Source organism: Emydura macquarii, unplaced genomic scaffold, assembly GCF_026122565.2.
Source record: "Emydura macquarii macquarii isolate MOO-44397 ecotype Brisbane River unplaced genomic scaffold, CSIRO-AGI_Emac_v2 contig_2205, whole genome shotgun sequence".
Lineage (NCBI taxonomy): Eukaryota > Metazoa > Chordata > Testudines > Chelidae > Emydura > Emydura macquarii.
The window spans coordinates 20,774,780-20,795,636 of record NW_027132342.1 but is presented as its reverse complement, the minus strand read 5'-3'; the positions used below and the strand labels follow the sequence as shown (position 1 = coordinate 20,795,636).

At 49.1% G+C, this 20,857-nt stretch overlaps 1 protein-coding gene across 1 annotated transcript in view; it reads right to left on the bottom strand.

The window, feature by feature from the left end:
• Window positions 1–3,286, bottom strand: part of GRIN2B (glutamate ionotropic receptor NMDA type subunit 2B) — a 226,343-nt gene extending 223,057 nt beyond the window's left edge. The window contains exon 1 of the mRNA XM_067559660.1: window positions 2,889–3,286. The gene's annotated coding sequence lies outside the window, so the exon portion shown is untranslated. The remainder of the gene's footprint in view (window positions 1–2,888) is intronic.
• Window positions 3,287–20,857: the final 17,571 nt, after the last annotated feature.

Sequence of the window (20,857 nt, the reverse complement as noted above, 5' to 3'; positions counted from 1 at the left end):
GACAAAACCTGATGATTTCATAGAGGACACTTCTAAATGATATGGATTTCAACCTTTGTACCGAGCACTTGTAGCTGCTAAGAGTAAAGCAAGCATTTGGGGTTCGAGCCAATGGCCAATAAAGTCAATGGAAGGACTCATGTTGACTTTAGTGGGCACTGAATCAGGTGTATGGACTGCAGTTTAACTCATGTACATGTGTGTCAGAAATCATTTATCTTTTAGCTGCCAAGTTACAACATTGTGCAAGTACACATCTAACACCCTTTTCTCATTCTCCTTGCGTGCTCTGAATATCAAAAGCCATTCCTTTCTAGGGGTGAAATCCTCACCCCATTTAATTCAATAGGAGTTTTGCCATTAACTTCTATAGGGCCAGGATTCCACTCAAGGAGTTTCTAAAAGTACCTAACTGGATCACAAGAGACCCTCTTCTCCCCAGTTAAATATGCATAACTCCCACTGAAGTAGTAAGAGTTACTAATATCCTGCAGAGGTGGATTTAGGCCCCAAATAGCTAAACCCTGGGTCTGCTAGGGGCATTTGCTCATTACTACTTCTGAACAGTGAGAAAGGTGGTTAGAGAGACACCCAATAGCACATCATCCCATCTTTTCTACAGACTTATGTATCTCACAAAATGCTCACAGAGCCCAGAGAGATACTCTGATGGGCATAGGGTCAACCTGAATGAGATATGACTCTTCAAGAGCAACCACCTCATTAACTGAGCATCACATATATTGTATATAAGTAACTTTCAGGGACTCAGTCATACACAGTGCTACAAGAAAAGACTTGTGTATTTAAAATTGTACTAAAATTGTACATTATAGTGTGTGATTTCAGAAATGAAACATGGATGCTTGTGTCATTTTGGATATATGTATTATGATACATTTCAACTCATATGGGCAACCTCTTTTTTAGTTTCCTGACTTTTGAATATTTAATCATGAAATCATAAGATTCTTGGAGTGTAACTATTTTCATGGAATACAGTAATATGTAAATACATACATGCATATAACTAACTATACATGTGTGTATGTTATTCTGCAGCAACTCCTTTTTGGAACACGAGTTACCAGAGATACAGAAAAAGCAATCTTCCTAATCTTCCCAAACCATTCTGAGGGCCAGGTTCTCCATGCATTGCCCAAGGCAGGCACTAAAATACCCATTTATATCAAGGGGATTCATACTGCCAAATTGCCACCCATTAGCTTGAAATTTGAGTCCAGAGAATAGGAATGTGCTATTTGGACTAGAGCTTTGTAAACTCTTCCAAATTGCATTCAAAATAGTTTTGAGAACCTTTTATGCCAGAACCTGATCACAGAGTCCACACGCTGTGAGGCTCAGAAGGATTTGGGCTGTAAGGAAGTCAGTTTTCTTATGATAGAAGGATGATCTTTTGGTTGTGGCACAGTACTGGAAGTCAGGAGATCCAGGTTCTCATCCTGGTTCTGACTCAGATTCATGCCTATGTTCAGAGTTGAGTAAGAAAACCAAGAGGACATCTAATTTAATTTAACTCCTTTTTCCAGCCGTCATCCCAATAGGTACATAACATTCATGCCAATAGAATCTAAAGCGGATTTTGAATACTTTTATGACTCAAGTCAAAAGTATATCTCACACCTCTAATATGAGCAAGTCTATGATCAACAGTGAAATATGAGCACAAACAGAGTAGTTGCTCTACCTCATATCAAAGTCTTAGTGTTGTTTTAAGGGCAATTTTTTAAGACAATTTTAAGGGGCCACTTACATGTCATAGAAAATGATGAAAAGTGTTTCATTTAAATAATAGCTCCATTTCCCTGTCATAGATTCTCTAATTCCCATCCCTCATTCTTTCAGTAAGAACATATGCTTTAAGACGCAGGTGTGCTCCGGGAATCCACTTCCTCCCGTGGCTTATCATCCCACTTGGAAACAGGACCCTTTTGGTTACATCACAATCCTCCCCAAAACAATCTTTAATGTCAAACAGAGGATTCTGATCTGTATGGTGAACAATCAAGAGGATGAAGTGAACTGCCAAGGGACAAGAGTCCCAATTTCATATTAATGTCCCGGCTAGTGGAGAATGTGGAAAGAGAAGTTAGGACAGAAGTATTGTCGATCCATGTTTTACAGTGTTGTCCACTATGTTTTTAAGCTAGCTTCTTCCCCAGCGTAGCTTTCCTAACTTCAGGTTCAGACAGCTTCCTCTCAGACATTGTTTCTATGATTGAACCATAAGGAGGGAGCAGAGTCTTTTGCCACAGCCCCTCTACTCCTCATGACATGATCACAACTTGAGGTTTGGTGACCATGGTATGTATAACTATTACATTATGCAGCTTTTCCAACTTGGGGGTCCAGAGAGCCTTCTCTCACAGCCACCCTATTCTTCAGGGCAACTCTCTCCTATGGGGAGTGGGGGTCAATGAGAGCTTTCTTTCAGAGCTACATGTTAACTGGTTAGTTTTGGTCTTCACCACCCCCTTACAGCAAAACAAAGCATCAGTGATTCTGCCTCAGTTTCCCTCCTCTGATTGACCCCCTAACTGTTTAGCTCACTTAGTAGTCCTTTGTCCTAACCTCAGACCTTCAACTGCATTCATAATCAGGATACTAAAGAGTTCAGTGATTCTGGGGTTGAGGGCCAGTCATCCTTGCTGAGAGGCTTACTGATCCTGTTCTCTTTTGGTGAGGCCCACTTGCTCAAGGCCATAACAAAGTTCTCTTGGTGGATTTGGGGGCAAGGAGGGGGGCTGGGAGAGGAAGCCAAGCCCATCCAATCTCCAGGTTCCAGGCTATGGCTCTGTGCAGAGCAGTTGGTGTCAACCTCTCCCCAACTATCCAGTGTTTCCGTGGCTGCCTCCTGCCATACTCACCTTGCAGATTGTTCCTCTGGTAATCCTCTCCCCTGAGGCCCTGGTTTCATGGGCAGCTTCTCAGTCTGTTATTGAGAGCTCCTGCTCTCAGGGCTCCTCAGCTTCTCCAGCACATGCCAGACTATATTCCAAACTGTCTTTATGGTTTCCATTCTTAAGGGGAAAGTTCACGCAGCCCTCCTCTTGGAACAGAGTCTGTGGTTCAAGCTGGCAGTGTCTCTTCAGATCTCCCACATAGAGCCAGGGCTGAGGTTCAGACAGTTACTTTGTTCCTCAGAGCAGGAGTTTCCCCCCAGCTGTCCTCTATGGAATTGTGATTCAGATCAACTACAGAGCTTCAGCTGGACCCTTTTCTCCTAATTAGCCCTCTAGCTCAGCACACCCAGCAAACTACTCTTCCGTTGATACTTGCCTTGCTATGACAGGAGGACCAAGGCAGCATTTAAACTAGTCACCTTCCCAAAGCTCCTCCCAATTGGTTGGGGAAGGGGAACTTTGCCCCACCCACTCTGATCCTGGCCCCAGGCTCTTAAAGATACAGTAATAGGATTCCTTCCAAGCACTACATATTCAGGGGACCATTTCCTCTTTCTTCATATCTCCTCCACCTTTGTACCTCAGACTACCCCAAGACTTAAAGGGACCATGCCATATAACAAGGATGAGATGATCAGTAGGCAGCACTGCCATTAAAGGGGCAGGTAATCTGTTACACTATCGAATCTGTATTTTCTCCAACTGGGGGTACAGGACCTCCAATCCTTTAATTAAATGTTATGTCCCTTCTGAGAGTTCCAGATGACTCCAAATATATATTTCACACACAGCTTTTGTCACTCTGGAGTTTGCTATCCCACTGTTTCTAAATATAGACTGCAAAGATTTCTTCTGTGGCTGTGTAGTGCCTGATACTCTGCACTACACTGAGCTGCTTTTTACATTGGATTTGTAGATTTCAGGGCTCTACGTTTGCATTTTTTGCAATCATGAATTAGAGATTAATTTCAACTTCAAGTTGTACGAAAAGGTGAACAAGTGAAGAGAGAAACAGAGAACAGATATGTCATTCTGTCGCTCTCATTAGGCTCTCCCTTGGGGATTGTCATCCTCAAATGTTTTGTCTTGATACTGCTGAAACACATCTGACACCAGAGAATCCCCCCTGGGATTCTTAGCCCATTGAATACAGTAGTCATTCATACTAGGCAATTAGAGACCAAGCTAGATACAGGCACACAGGGATGTGTGGATACCTCCTGTGTGTGTCTATGTATAAGTAACAACGTGTGCATTACTGTATGTTTCCTCTGCCACAGTGCGTTTCAAAGGTATTTCTCAGAGGAGTTCAGTGGCAGAAATCCCACAGGAATCTAGTCCTGTGCAGTTATTTACCTATTGCATTACCAAGAAGAAAATGACTCGGGGCAGAAAAGCAGCAACCCCTTCTGCATCCTTCCCTAGAAATAGTTCACAAGGTGGAAGCGCCTCAATAGACAGAGTTTCTAGCCTGTTCCATACAGTATCTTCTGAGCCAGCCTGGCCCTGAAGCAGCTAAGTTCCCCCACAGCTAGTAAGGCTATAGCCCTCCTTCTTGGAGCAGCTAGAATGGGAATGTCTGTGACCTCCCTCAGAACCATTCCCCATGACATATTTCTCATCGTGCTTCCTGTTTGGAGAGGTTCAGGCTGCAGTAGCTGGGAGTCCCTGTACTGCCCAGTTTTCCCACACCATTCCATGCAGTGCCTCCTTCTGAAGGCATGTGACTCAGTGGCTGTGAGCTCCAAATATCCAGTGCACCTACAGGACCTTCTTCCTTGCTGGGTTTGGCTATTGTGTATTGGAGTTTCCCTCAGCCTTTTTTATACCATGATTCCCTTTTACAGCAACCACAAAAAAGGCTTTTGGACACTCCTCCCATCTAGCCATTAAAGGGAGAATGACCATATCCCTACTGGTCTTGTTCATGACAACTGAGTTGTGACTCCATGCTATAATGGATTCCTCTCACTCGCTTCCAGTCCCATAATGCAGTCAATGGCTAGGGCTGGCCAGAAAACAAGAATTCTAGTTTGTGAAAAATATCAAGGTTTTGACATTTGCTTTCATTTAGCATTGGGATGAAAATGAAACCTTTCTAATTCTTTTCTGAAAAAAATGAGAGAGACACCCAGAACTGCCAGGTGGCTTAACATCTCTCACATCCTAAGCATGTCATCTCACCATCAGGCTGTAGAATCAGTCTCTCAAGCTCTCCTGTTGAAGCTGTTTCACTTTCCATAAATAATTGACTATTCACCAGGCCAGAGAGAGACTGAATCTAAACTCCAATGGTTAGGGCATTCGTCCAGGTCTCCCTGATCCTGGGTGAGTGCACTAACCGCAGGGCTAGTCTGGGTGGGGTCTCTCTGGTTTCAGCCAGAAAGCTTCATCCAAGCTAATACATTTTCCCAAAAAAAGGTTTTGGTTTGGACAAACTGACATTTTTTGACACACACACAACCACACCTTTTGTTAATTATTCCATACTTATGAGAGTTTACAGCTAGAGTTGAACAATTAAGAGAAAAAAAATTACAGCCCATGACTGCTTATGGGACCACTCCTGTCCTCAGGTATATCAGAGCTGCAATGCCAGTTGCCAGAACGCAAATCCTCCATATATTAAGCTGCAGAATATGATGAGGGACATAGCATTTGCACTGATATATTCACTGCAAGTTCAGGACATCAAATTGTATCCTTCTTGCCTGACGCCCAGTAAACCTCTTCCTTTCTGATCTACCCATGCTTTGAAACAGTTATCTTCCAAGTCTATAATTTCTTTTCTCTTAATGGATCCCAAGCATCTTTAAAGACCAGGCTGGTAAAAAGCACTTCAACCACCAGTGAAATGCATGCACGCCTGGGATGAATAAAACCGCTCTTTAACAGTGCACAGCAACAATACATAGCAGCTTAGGGCAGAAGGTGAAAGGAAAATACCATATTCACATGAAATGAGAGGGTGAATTTTAGGAACTCATAATTTTCAAACTGGAATTTGATCAGGACACCAATACTAAAGTCCCGGATTCTTGTGAAAAGTGCCCGAGTTCAGGACTCCATTTTATATATATATCACCCAAATTACGATGTAACCCCCCGTTGAGTGTGTGTAACAAGTCCCCCCTCTATGCCAGTCCACAGAAAATACAAGTTGTCACTACCCCCAGCTCTAGCAGTTTGGATCTTCAGCTCAAGCTAAAGCAGTCCAGGCTTTTAGCTCTGGAGGTTCTGATTCACTCCCTGGTGTTTCATTCAGGAGAGTGGCTATCACAATGGCACCTCTAGCTACACAGCACCCTCTACCCCCATGCAGGGGCATTGTGGTCTGTACTGACTCAAAAGGAAGCATGCCCCCTAGTGAACCATTAACCCCACTTCATGCAAGTTTGCCTTGGATGCCTCCCATCTGACCAAGCCCAAACCTATATGGTTTGTGAGATCTGCTGAGAACACAGTTCCTCCGGATTAATCAGGCCACAGGTCAAAGTTACAATGGAGGGTGGCAGGAAGAAGACTTAAATTAGGGATGTTCAGAAACTGCTGTGCTGCATGTCCCTTCAAATCTGATGGGATGGACAAAGGTAAATAAAGAGAAGGAGGCTTTAACGTAGGGTCTATCCCCTTTTTGCTCGTCTTGCCTGACAAAACAACCATATCGTGACCCGGGGTGTATTTTCACACTGTGACACTGAGTCAATGTGTGAGTACATACACTTATGTCACAACACCTTGCAGGGAGGCTCAGATAGGATGAAGTTGGGAGCCGGTACAAAATCTTAAAATAAGAGGAGATAGACAGAAGCATACTGAGGACAAAGGGCAATGATCACGCTGAAGTGAGGCCCAGAATATATTCACGATTATTTAACTGCCCCCACCAATGCTAATGCATTAGGTATGTGGGGCAGACTTGTGAAAAATGAGATTCTCTGTAAACATTTAGACTAATGGTGAACTTAGCAGTTCACCAGGGTAGATAATTATATCACAAAATCCCTGAGATTTTGAAAATGTAAGATCTTTGAGGAGCCACTGACTTCACCTTCTGAGGGAAGCTCAAACAGTAGTGGCTTTCAGCAACATGTTCACTTCTACAGACATCTACATGATGTTGAGCGTCATATGTTCAGTGTCAGAGCTCTAGCCTCATTTAGGTGGGAAGAGGCCTCACAGATGAGACATATTGTCCAGTACCTCAACATATTGGCAAGACTGCCCTTAAATTGCTTTATCTGGCACCTTGATACCATGGTGGATGGCTCATTGAAGAAAGATTAGATTACATATAATCTTGATAGTTGAGCATCTAGGTTTTAGCTTTAAATATCTCTAGATATAGCAATTCTGCACCTCTATCTGCATCTTCTGTCATCCAAATTGTTCTTGCAGTAAACTTTTAATTTGATGCTTAATCGGAATTTTTGCTGCTGCTTCTTCAACTCATTTACTTCCTGATCTGTCCTTGGTGACTAATGAGGATAATTGGCCCCTGTCTTCTTTCTGTAACAATCCTTTACACATTTGCAGACAGTTATGTCTCCACCCACAGTTGTCTTTTCTCTCAACCTTTCTTTACTCTGGACAATAGTAGGTATTGTTTTCTTGATCATTTTCATTGCTCAGTCCTCCAAATTCTCTCCAGCCTTTTTCCTTTAAAAATATAGTGCCCAAACTTGAGCATCATCTTCTAGAAGAGACTTACCCAAGGCTGCAAGAGAATAATTACTTTTCTGTTTCAAACAAACCAGGTACCTGTATAACGCTGACTCACTTGTTGGTTGGCTATGACAGAAAACTGACTCTAAGCTATAGAGTCATTTACATCTTGATTGCTGGTTCAAATTCAGCCTAAATCAGTAATGACTGAAAATAGTTTCCATCTGAGGGGTGTTTAGTGGCTATAGATAAAATTTTCAAAAGCTCCTCAGTGACTTCGGAGCCTGACTCCTAATTTCAAGTTACTAAGGCACTTAGGAGCCTGAGTCTCATGAAAAGTCAATAGGACTGAAGTTCCTAAGTGCCTATGTCATTTTTGAAAATAGGACTAAGGGTCCTAAATCACAGAGGCACTTTTGAAAAATTTACCTTCTGTCAAATGAGCTGATGGTCTCCCTCCAGTTCCTGACAGGCAAACAGTCATATTCCAATTGGCATAGACACCAAGAACTGAACACACCATGAAGACTTAATTCCCTTTTTCTCCATGTAAATGGTGAGGCACAGCAGAACACAACTTCATTAAGGAAGCTGTACCTGTGCTGGGGATAGAGTAAGCAGATCTTCAGTTCTCAAGACTATCAGTCTAACATTTAACAGCAACATCCACTGACTCTCTTTAACGTTTCCATGGAGTGGTGAGCCTTGTCCATGGTGCTGTGTGTGGCGTTCCCATTCAGTTCACTCCTTTTATACCTTTGACCCTCATCCCATTCCTGTTTTTTTCATTTGTTGTCCCCCGTAATCACTGGATTTCTAAGCACCATGGCTTCTCCTTAATTTGGCCCATGCAATTTAGGCCATCCCTTCCCAGAATTCAGCCAGAGACATTCACTGACTCCCCTGACATTTTCTTACAGTTGGGAGGGAGTGCTGCCCAGGGGACTTGGTTTGGCATCCCCTTCTGCATCCCTCTGCTGAACCTGTGACCATACTCCTGCTCACCCCCCCCCCCCCCATCATTTGCTCCCAGCTGATTAATGAAGCTTTGTTTTTTGTGGCTCCATTTTATTCAAGGAAGGCCATTGTTATTTTTGTAGGAGGAGACCCCTTTCAGGGAGCCCCTCCCTCAGCACAGGTGCTGGAACTGGAGGTGCTGGATTGAAGGGGTTTCCATCATATACCGATTTTACAGTTTGGTTCAATAGCTCTCAGCACCCCTACTATAAACATTGTTCCAGCCCTTCTGCCCCCCTCCCTCCCCATTTATAGAGATCAAATAAGATGACACCTTTTAGCAGCACTAAATTCATTCAGTGTATGTTTAAACAAAAATCCTCTCCAGCTGCCCAGCACTAGTGCCCAAAGCACTCCTGCCTCATCGGGTACCAAAGAACTAAATAAAAAGCAATTTTAGCTCAAAGAGACAAATTAGCTACGGTTTTGGTTTGCTTATTTACAATGCACTCTGCTTACTACCAAGTCACACATCTTTCGTTCTCCACAGAGAAACCTCAATAGCATGAAAATTAGCTTGCAGACACTGAGCCCTCTTCCTGCCTCTGACAGAGTGTGCACACTGGCTATTTATTGTAGGTTTGCTCGTAAGTGCAGAGCTGCACACATTTGTTTCTTATTGTAGGGTTGCTCATTGGCTCAGGGTCTACACACACAGATTTATTTTTGCATGGTTGTTCATGAGTGCTGGGCAGTTCAACAGCTGCTTATTATTATCAGGAGGTTGTGAGTGGTGGGGCTGCTAGCCTAGATTGTGTTTTTCAGAAGACAGAAATTAAGTTTTAATATTTAATCTTATTGAGATTGAACTCAGCATAGTTCTACTTATTTCATTGGCTCTACACCCATTTACTACAGCTGAGGATCTGGCCTAATGACTACAAACACTTATGAGAGAAATAAAGGTAGGTCAAAGAAGGATTGGAGTCACACTCATGACCAGTAAGGTGTCCCTTTAATTTCTGCTAGGAAATACCTGTGAAATTTCGCAAATAATGGGCTCAGACACAGACTAGATGGCATTAGGCAATTGGTAGGAGGAGGTCATGCTTTGATTTTAATGTTATCGCTCCTTTACCCTCTTCCACAAACTCCAGAACTGCAATTTTCAAATGGCCATTTCATCTCAGTCCCTGAGGCACCAGGTCAGTCGCAGGGATATTTGGCTGCCTTGAAGAAAATACATTAATCAGCTGATTCATTGTGGGAGAGAGGATTCTTGTGGATGGGTGGGTGAAGGAGGGATCATTGTAATGGGAGATAACTTATCAGTCATGTTTCTCCCAGTCATTCACTGCTTTTAAACATTCCCACCAGAGGGGAGGCTAATCATAGAAGCACAGAAGATTCAGGCAATTCTAGAACCTCATCATAGGGTGTTCAGATGTTACAGGAATCAAACAGTAGATCATATAAATACATAAATCTTTTCCATTTTTATCTATTAGATCATCCATTTGGTCTTTTTCATTAACCGGTCCATTTCCTCATGTATATGTTAGGACATACAAATTCTTCCCCTCATTTTCCTTCTGCTGCTGAGACTGTCCCCCTGCTGACCACCACATGTCGTAAATTCCATGAGGTTTAGATGAAGGGACTTGCTGCAGCAGACTCACAGTGGAACCCGCATTTCTTTCAGGGTAGTGTGAACCATTAACAACCAGGGACCAGCCCCAGCTTCTACTTACTCCTAAACTTTTCAAGCCTAAGAAGTGAAAGACCAGAACAGGGAGTCAAATCCATTGCAGAGACACTATCCCCTGAAGCTCTGTGTAGACTGTGCAACAAGCCCATCCTGTTCCAGCTTGGGGGAAGGGGTGAGAGAACAGAATTGGGAGTCAAACCCAGGCCTCCCAGGTAGCACTACAGAAGACACTAAACCTTAGATATTTGAGCTCTGGAACCAACCCAAGCACTGGGAGTCCAGGACTCGGAACCCAAACACAATTCCATAGGGTAGCACAGAACACTAACTACTGGAATCCAGAGTCAGCTGGCCTCTTTTGCAACAAAACACGGGAGAAACAGGTTTAATTTAACTCCAACTGGCATTTAAAATGCATAAATAAATAAAACCACCTTTTCCCCTACAGACAAGATTTTTAAGGGCTGTTAATATTCCAACATTAGGATAAAACGAACCAAACGATAAATGATTAAAAAGGCTGTCTGAGGAAAGAGAGAGATCTTGGTGAATTTTTTTCTCCTGCTGTCTCTTAATGTTTTTTCATGGGTGTATGGATATGTGAGAGAGGGTGATGTAGCAAAAGTTCCAACCAGCGCAGGCATCCTGAGATAATTGTATTGATCAGAATCTTTCTGCAGCAATTTAGGATCTTTCTTTTATCCAACCTATTGTATAACTAGTTTATAACATATGTATCTGTGTGTAGTACACTACCTACCGTGCTTCTACACACATGAGCACACACACAGCCTTGACATCAATGTAGCTCTATTTACTTCAGCCGTGCACCTCCTGTTCTACAGCTGGTGTGCAATCAGAATCAGGCCCACAAAGCAAATTCGTGTGTGTGGATGAGGGGAGGCTGGGCAGTACGGGTGGCGGTCAGCGAGGAAAGAATTAACACAGTTGATAGTTCAAGTTTTTCTCCTTTAAGTCAGTGCTTTGCATCTTCTCTTTGTGCTGCTGTTCGCTGGAGGAGAGATGGTTTGAAAGTTGAAGCAGTTCCAAAATAAGCTCCTGTTTTCCCTAGCCTTAAATTCTGTCACAGGTTCTGAAGCACTTGCATAATCTTTCCCTTTTCCCAAACACAGAGAAACTCACCCCTGTCCCTGCACTCAGTGAGGAGAACTTATTGCTATAGGGAGAGGGAGGAGGAAGGGGTCCGAAGGTAGACACGCAGGGATAATCAGAAGGAACAGAGAGATGGCCGGAGAGTGAGGTCCCACGTTTCACTACTGATTGGGTGACTACTTAAATTTCACCCCACTTAAAGAGCAGCCCTGGATCCCCAACTCCTCCCAGGCATGTTTTTTCCCAGACTCCTGACCAGCGAAGGGTTAATCCCGGAGAAGTTGGGGAGGGGTATATCCACCAGGCCAGTCCCTCTCCCTACAGATGTGGTATTTCTTCTTCAACCAGCGAAGAGGATCGCTCCGGACCGTCACTGCTCCAATTGCTCACCCGCCCCATCTCCTCTGCTCTCATTCCCAGAGCGACGGCTGGCTGGCCTGGGCCAGTGGCCAGCTGTCTCCCTGCGCTCCAGTCGGCCGGCGGCTGGCTGGCTCCCTCTTTATATCGGCTATAAACAAAGTTAGCTGCAACTCAGGGGCGTAGGATGAAGCTGTATCACTCCCTCCTTTCACAGCAGGCACAACAGACAAGGGCCGGGGTGGGTCAATTTCACAGCACCCGGAGCAGGGATCTGCCCTTCGGTGTGCGGATCAGCCTCGCCCTGCCCTTCGAGAGAGGGACCAGACCAGTCAGGGCGCTTGCACACTGGGAGATTAAAATCGGTCCCCAGCGGGAGAGAGCAGAGCGAAACTGAGGAAGGAGAAGGAGAGGGAATGGCTGGAGAGAGGTGGGAGTGGGAGGGAAGAGGAGAGAGGGAGGGGGGAGGAAGAGAGAGAGAACTGAGCGAAAGATGAGAGGAAGGAGAAAGCGTAGGGAAAGTGAGGGATAGAAACCGCGAGCGGGAGCGTGAAATGCCGAGCAAGCGAGAAGAGACGATCTGAGGAGCGGGATGGAGGCAGTGGGAGGGAGAGGAACGTGAAGAGAGAAGGAGAGAGCGCAGGAGACACAGACACAAAGGGAGAAGGAAACTGAGTGGGAGGGAGCGCGAGAGGCTGAGTGGGGGGATGAGGGAGGGGAGCACGCCGCGCAGGAGGGGAGAGGAGGATGGCAGGTCTGGAGGAAGGAGGGAGGGCTGGGAGTGGGAGAGGAAAGCAAACAGAGGCGGAGAACTAAGGTGAGACTGGTGGCCCTGGAATAACCGGCAGGGGAGAGGGAGAGGCGGGGGGTCCCTCCTGGCCAGCCCCCGGGACTGAGGATGGGCAGAGCTTCCCTCTGGCCGCAGCAGAGGCCGGGCCGCGGGTGCCAGACGCGTCGGCTGTGCGGTGAGGGGATGCTCACCGCTGCCCACACACATCGGGTCCCAGCGCCATGCTCCCACCCTCCCGCACGTGGCGTCTGAACGCGCCCAGGCGCGGGCCGCGGCCCTTCTGCAGCTGCGCCCCGGCAGCTCGCTCCCCTTGGAGAGACAGGCGACGGCGAAGCCCAGAGCGTAGGAAACACGACTCTGGACCCTCTCGGCCGGAGATGGGCGCAAGTCGGACGACTGGGGGGTGAGGAGAGAAGAGATCGGTAAATGACAAGCAAATGGGCGTGAAGGCTGCGACATGCAATGCGCACAGCTAACCCTCGGTGTGCGCCCACGTGGGCGTGCGCCCCTGGGGGTGTGATTGTGTGGCCGTGGTTTTGTGCTGCAGCAGCTCAGTGCAGCGCTGTGTCCCGACCAGCGCCTACCATCAGCTTGCTGCTCCCCCCCCACACACACACACACACGCCGCACGCCCCTGCCCCTGCCCCCGGAGCTGGCAGGGAGACTCCAGCACTCTCCCTGGCCGCTGCCGCTCCCTGCTCGCCTCGCCGGCTCTCTGCCTCTGCCTTGGGTAAGGCGCACAAGGGACCCGACCCTGAGTCCCCGCTGCGCTGGTTTCGGGCGGGGGCGGGGTTTGCTTCGCCGGCGAGCTCCGAGCGGGGGCAGAACCAGCTGCCCCAGGCAGTCCCTCTTTCCAGGCTCTGCGTCCTGCCCCGTCGGCGGGCGGGAAGTGAAGCCGAAGATAGGCCCCAGCTGGGGTTATGCGGCCAGTGGTGACAGCCGGCGGGGGGGCTGTGGACAGAGGGGGCTGGGGGCGGCTCCGGAGCTGGCCCTGCTGTGCCGGCCGGCAAACCGGCAGGCAGCAGCGCTGGCAGATACGGCTGGCGATGGCGGGGGTATCTGCCAGCAAGCGATCTCCAGCCAGCGCCGAGCATTGGCTGCAGCGACCCTCCCCTCCTCCAGAGCTAACCCTGCCCAACCACAGCAGAGCGAGGCCGGCTCCGACCGCCAGCGGACCGCAGGGTGTAGTGCACTGGGGGGAGGCGGGCCGCCGCCGGGCTTGGAGTGAGCGAGCGGCGCAGCCGGAGCCTCTGCACCCACGCCCCCCTCATCCCCCCATCCCCGCCGCCGCATCTGCCCGCAGGCCAGGTGCAGCACCTGGGGGCCAGCAGCCCTTCCGGGCCGTGCTACAGCTGTGGGAGGCGATCCAGCTGCTTTTTCAGCACCCGAGTCATTTATGGTGGGCCCCTGGGGCAGGGATCCGGTCTCCCTGGGGTGCCCCGCAGCGTGGGCAGAGCGCACCGCTGGCTCTTCACAAGAAGCACAGCAAAAGCAGGACAGGACCTGAGCCCCGCTCCCTCGGCCAGATCGCCTCCTCCCCGGGCAAGCCCAATCTCGGTGGGGAGCAGGGAAGGAATGAGAATGTATTCCCCATCCCACCCTCCTTGCACACAGTGCGGGGAGGGGGGCGGTGCCCGCACCGAGCCCTTCGGGCATCGCCTCTGTTAGGACGGGAAGGAGGCGATCGGGAAGGCGCGGCGGGGCTCAGCCCCAGGTGGGCGCCGGGCTGCCCACGCCTGCCTCGCCCGCGCAGTGCTCTCCGCCATTCCTTCGGGCCGGCTCCTCCGCCAACACTCCCACCCCGCGCGGGGAAACTTTCTACTCCCGCTTGCGGAGAGAGGCGGCCGGCGCCGGCCGGCAGCTGGGAGCCCGGCGTGGAATGGATGCGGCGCGCGGCGTGCTCGGAAGCCGGTGGCTATTTGCGGAACCGGAGGGGATGGGGCTGTAAAGGTGAGGTCCTGCCCGCCGCCCAGCGGCCCCTCGCTAGGCGGAGTCGCCTCGTTTTCACAGCAGAGGCGGGGAAAGACCTGTTAGAAATATGAGGAGAGCGGATTCTGGACGTGCTCCCCCCGGCACCCCTGCAGAATCCTTCCCCTCTGCCCTCCAGGGCTTTGTCCAACGTTAAAGGACTCAAGCTAGGGGACTTCTGCCACTTCTGCTGGGGTTTAAACCCCAGGCACCCACCCTCCGACTTCTCTCCCTTTGAGTGTCCTGAACGGTCGGCAGCAGACACTCAGTACGGAGCAGCTACGGGGGCGGGGTAGGAATAAACCCCACATCAGTCGGGCTGCTCTGCACATCGATTTCCTTCTAGCCTCCCTCCTTCCGAGGGCCATTGTTCTACACTGTCTCCCGGCGTTTGGAGACCCCTCCGGTTCTAGACACACCCCCGGGGACCAAGGGACAGTTTTCTTCTCACGCTCCGTGGGTCCACTGCAATAGCATCTAGTAAGCTCCAGAAGTTACCCTGGCTTTCAGTCCGCTCCGACATTAGCTAGACTGCCAGAGTGAAGCGTGGGGTGGGTGTGTGTGAGAGAGACGAGCATGAAAGCTAACGAAACAGCAGGCTGGAGAATGGATTTTGGCTAAAAAAAAAAAAAATACATTTCAGCACTTTCCAGATCCCTTTTGTAGAGCAAACACGAGACCCATATCAAGGAACACACCCCCCAAAAGCACGCAGCCCTTTGTCTTGCCACCATCTTACAGAAAGACTCACATGTCAAATGACAGTCGTACATGCACCGGTATCGCTCGCGTATGCACAGGCACACTGCAAGATAGCCATTTTGCATCAGTGTAAGGAGCAGTTTGCGGAGGAAGGCGTGTGTGAGCTGAGCCAGAGGAAAGGACTGTATGGAGATGGAGGGTGGGGGTGAGGAAGGGGAAGGGAGGGAAGATCACAGCTGAACACGACCGCCACGCCAGCAGCCAGGAGGGGAAAATAAATTAAAACTATGCAACTTGTCTGAATAAGGCGCCGCGTCGGTTTATTTTAAGTCTCTTGACGTGCTTGGACTTAAAATAGCCTTTCACCTGCACGCAAGCACACCCAGCAGCCTGGCTCGCTCCAGCCACTGTTCCTAGGACTGGCCACCCTTCGCCACCCTCGGTCCCCATTTAGACCAGTATCACTGAATTAGGCCTCCAGTGGTGCCCAGGCCCTAGATTTAGGGTAATACACCGTCCTTTTAGGCAACAAGCAGGTTTACATTTATTATTCTTAATAATTAGCTGGGGGAGGGGGGGTAATCGAAGCATGGAATGAATGAGGGAGCCCATGGGGCAATGAAGAGAAAGGGAGTCGATTTGCCTTGGGCTGGATTTTAATTATCTTAATTCCCCTCTCCCTGCAACCGCCCCCCCCCCCCCCAAAAAAAAAATCCAAGGAACTTTCCCCTCCATTCCCTGAAATGGTCTGTAACTCAAACATCCCTAGCCCCCTCCCCTTAATGAGACAAGGGGGAGAGGAATCAATATGTCTGGGGACCATTTCCTCCTTTGAGCCACATCTACTCCTAAAACAACATCATTGGATCCTCTGTTATGTCGCTTGTGGTTTCCCTTCACAAATTAGCAAATAACAATCAACTGTCATCCTTGAGAGAAAAACGGAAAGAGGAATTTCCCTACCTTGGTTTGTAGAAGCAGAACCTCTAGACGGACAGATTAAAGGAGCGAGCATGTTGGGACTATCCAGACTTCTCTTCTTGCTTGCATATCCACATAGGAAGAATAGGGGTCGGGGGGCAAATGGGGGAAACGATACAAAAATCCGATAAAAATATTGTGTGTCTCAATCTTGTGTCTTGAAGCGGCGCGAATTCAGAGAGAAGAGATTCACTTCAGAGAGTGCGAGGAGGATCGTGAATCGCAAAATCCAAAGCAATCATTCTTTTTGCCTTTTAGCAAGTATTATTCTTATCATTATTTTTTTCCTGGCGCCCTAGCGGAGGAGGTTGTGTTTAGAGCAACTGGAGATCGGTGCTGTTCTGTGAAGCATGATTATCCCACAGCGTTCCCCACCTGAAGGGGGAGGAAAAGGATCGATATTTTTATTAGTGGGGTTTGAGGGAGACAAAAAATGCCCCCCAGTAAAGACATTAATATATCTAGAAGAAAGAGAGGAAAAACGCATTTCCCAACAGTGCAGCCAGGAGGAATCGAAAACAGCTGGCACGAGTCTATAAATAATTCAGATACGGTCTGGTTGTACCATTCCTGGATTAGGTATGGCTACGAGATCGGAGAACGAGCGAGATGTGAATCGTCGAGAGAAAGAGAGATCCCCCTACTCCCACCCCCACTCTCCCCACACACCCCCCCCCCCCCAAAATATAACCCCCCACCCGGAACAAACACTTAGCAAATGCAGTTACCACCCCCATCTGCATTGCTGCTGGCACGTCCGCCCGTCCCTTCTCATGCCCACCTCCTCCCACCCCTCTCTGGGATTGAAGGGGGTTCGGTTGTGCACCGAGTGCACATTTCGTATTCCTGGAGAGGTGGGGACACACACACACACACACACACACACAGGGAAGCTGGTGTGCTGCTGTGCATCGCGGGGCTGTGGGTTTCACCTGCAACGTGGCTTGCTCAGAGTAATTGCAACGGCCGGCCACACAGTTACCCCCTGAACGCATCCATTTGCTCCCTGGGTTTTATTTATTTTCATTTTGAAACTGTCAAATATATTTATCAAGGGAGAGGGGTTGTAGCTACCCCGGCGTTTACTTAATGCACTCACGGTATTATTCTCCCTCCCATCACTCGTCTCGCACAAAAACAATTCAGCCTCAAAGCGATGGTAAAAGACAGACACATGTACGTACCGGCAAATCCCGTTTCAACAATTTGGAATTCCCTGGGGTGGCTATTTCCCCCCCTCTCTCTTTCCTGCACGGCGAGGTTAAAAACAATCCACCTCAGGCATTTTGAACTTCTTCAGGATCTTCTCTGACACAGCCGAGGTGGGCTGTGGGGGGGATTGTTCAGAGCAAATGGGGGAGGGGGGGATCCTCTGCAATATAAAATCCCAGAGACGATTTCCTGGAGGTGGAGAAAGCAAAGGAAGGTAAATCAAAGAACACCCCGAAAGAAAGCGAGAGAGAGAGAGGGATGGAAAAGCAAAGAACCCAGATCCCAATGGGGGGGGGGGGGCTTTGGAAGTCAATAGTACAGAAAACGGGGGAGAGGAGGAGGGAATGCGAGGGAAATGGGTATTAATCACCCAGCAGCGGGGGTGGGGAGACGCAGGTTGCCCAGCTCTGGAAAAGGGTTTGAGTCTCACGCAGACACACACATCCAGAAAGGGCTCTGGGTAAAAAAACAAGAGCGGGATTTCTTCTCCCACTGTCGCTCTGGATCTCTTCCCCCCTAGGGCTGAGACGCTGGCGGAGGCAGCTTCCCGCCGGCGTCATGTAACCGAAGGGCAGAAATGCAGGCTTGTCCCGGACCCATGGCGCTTCCTTCTGGTGAAAGGGGAGAACAGCAGCTAGCGCCGGCTCCTGGCAGGAAGGAAATCAAGGGAGCGCGAAGGGAATCAAAGGGGAGGATTTTGCTCCTTCCTTTAGTGACGCCCTCCACCCTAAACCCCGAGTGCGTTTTGGGGCAGGTGCATCTCAGGGTCCCTGGCTATGAGCTCGAAGGGGGAACGGCTGGCACGGTTAAGGAGATCCGCGTTCTCCCGGAAGGGCTGGCCTGGCTGTGCAGGGGCGTGCAGCGAGTCTGAGCCCAGCACCAGGAGGCAGATGTCATTCTGAAGGCTCTGAACTAAAGAAAAGGGGTCAGAGCAGAGAGAACAGTAATGATCCAGTTAGGTACTGCATGATTAAGCCCAGTAGTTTAATTGCCGTTCTCAAATCCCCCTTGGAGACAAGTAAGGTGAAATCAACCTGAACAGCAAGGAAAATACATTTTCTCTGGTCTGCCTGTTTACAGCTTTCCCATCCCCCTGGGTGCCCTTTTCCCGGGGGGCCGTCTGCAGCTTCGCGGGCATTTGGATCCAACTGTCTGGATCCCGGAGAGCAAGGGACAGCTCCGATTTCAGGGCATCACTACAGGGGAGGGGGCCTCACTGGGGAGAGTGCCAGGCCGCTGCAGGTCCAGTCACAAGGTTCCCCAGCCCAAGGCGAAGGAGACCCAGTGGAGGAGAGGGAGGCTGGATCCTATCGAACCACTGGATCTGGAGGAGAACGTCCTTCACCTCCCAAAGCCCAGGCCTGCTTGTTAAACCCCCCACGTGTGGTGTGCACAGGAAGCCCACCCTGGCAGTTGTCTGAAACTGGCATCTTTGGGGCCGCCAGACCCTGCACTGCTTGCTCAGGAGAGCGGGAGCAGCCAGGACCACCCCACGTGCCTCCTGCTGCTCTGGTGCCCCTTGGCCAGAGCACCCACCGAACGCTAGAGGCTGGACCATGTCAATGCCCCTGGCTAAGGGATAGGTGCGGCTTCAGCGAAGGCCTGGGACAAAGCATGTTTAACGTCATTCTATTATATCTTGGGTGTTTCTCTGGGGGTTTACAGTGCCAGCTCCCCAGCTTCCAGAGCTCTTTCCAAAGCCAAGCAGGTGTCTACACGTGTAATTCTCACTTGGTGCTGAGCAGGGCAGGGGTGGGGAGAGAGCGAGAAACCCACCACGAGGCCCCTCTGACTACGCCCAGGAGCGATGGAATCTCGAAAGCACCAACTGGACGCTGCGGAGCGCTAAGTGCCCTCTGTAGCAGAGGGAGTGGGATTTGAACTGTATTATTTCTAGTGGCACTCACCTCCTGCAAGGATCCTCTCTGAATAGAAACTGCGCCCCTATTCAACACTGCTGTAGTGATGTTTCTAAGGGTATGTCTACACTGCAGAGTGAAACTGATTTACTTTAAATTGACTTTCACCTGCCGAATTGTAGAAATCGAAGGATCATGATCACACCATGCTCCTTGCGTCTGGCTCTTGCGTCCGCACTCGCCATGCTTGGGTTGATGTTCAAAGCAGTGCACCGTGGATAGCTATCCCACAGTGCAACTAGCCGCAGAGGCTTTTGGGAAGCTTGTCGTCCTCCCATGATTCAACGTGTTTCCGCCCCCTCCCTTCTTGTCCCAAACAAACTGCAAACACTTTTTCGCACCATTTTTCTATGCTGCGTGCACACTGTTGCTGGAGAGACAGGGAGTCCGCTCAGCTCTGCACTGTCATTGTGAGCATCGAAATATCTCATGGCTTATCCTGCAGTATTTTCAAAGGTGAGACAGGAGCTGCAGCTTGGAAAATAGCGATGTTACAGAGGCCACCCTGCTACAAGCCATAGAGCAAAACAATTCCCATTTGCTGTAGACTGTCACACATCATCTTCAGTCCATGGAGTGCTGGTTCTGGTCCCGGGAATCAAGCACAGACTGGTGGAATCGTATTGTAATGAAGGTGTGGGATGATGAGCAGCGGTTGCAGAACTTTCGTATGCGAAAGGCCACTTTCTTTGAACTTTTTGCAGAGCTGTCCCTAGCCCTGAAGTGCATGAATACTCGCGTGAGATCAGCTCTGACAGTGGAGAAGCAAGTGGCCATCCCTTTGTGGAAGCTGGCAACCCCAGACTGCTGCCAGTCAGTTGGGAATCAATTCGGAGTCGGTAAATCCACCATTGGAGCTGCTGTGATGCAAGTGTGCAGGGCCATTAATAAACTTCTGCTATGAAGGGTAGTGACTTTGGGAAACATGCAGGACATAGGGGAAGGGTTTGCCACAATGGGGTTCCCAAACTGTGTGGGGGGGGGGAATAGATGGCACCCATATCCCTATCCTAGCACCTGACTACCTCGACACAGAGTACATAAACTGGAAGGGATACTTCTCAATGGTGTTGCAGGCCCTTGTGGATCACAAGGGACCTTTCACTGACATCAGTGTGGAGTGATCAGGAGAGGTGCATGACGCACGCATCTTTAGGAACTCGGGTCTGTTCAATAAGATGCAGGCGGGCACTTTCTTCCCTGACCAAAAAATAAATATTGAGGATGTTGAAGTGCCAATAGTGTTCCTGGGGGATCCTGCCTACCCCTTGCTTTCTTGGCTAATGAAGCCCTATACCGGGTACCAGGACAGTGAGAAGAAGTGTTTCAGTAACAGGCTCAGCAAGTGCAGAATGGTGGTGGAATGTGCATTTGGGCATTTAAAGGCCAGATGGAGGTGTCTACTCATTAGGATTGACATCAGTGAAAAGAACATCTCATCAGTTATATCTGCGTGCTGTGTGCTCCATAATTTGTATGAAACAAAGGGTGAAAAATTCCCCCAGGGTTGAGCCATGGAGGCTGACAGGCTGGCCACAAATTTTGAGCAGCCAGATTCCAG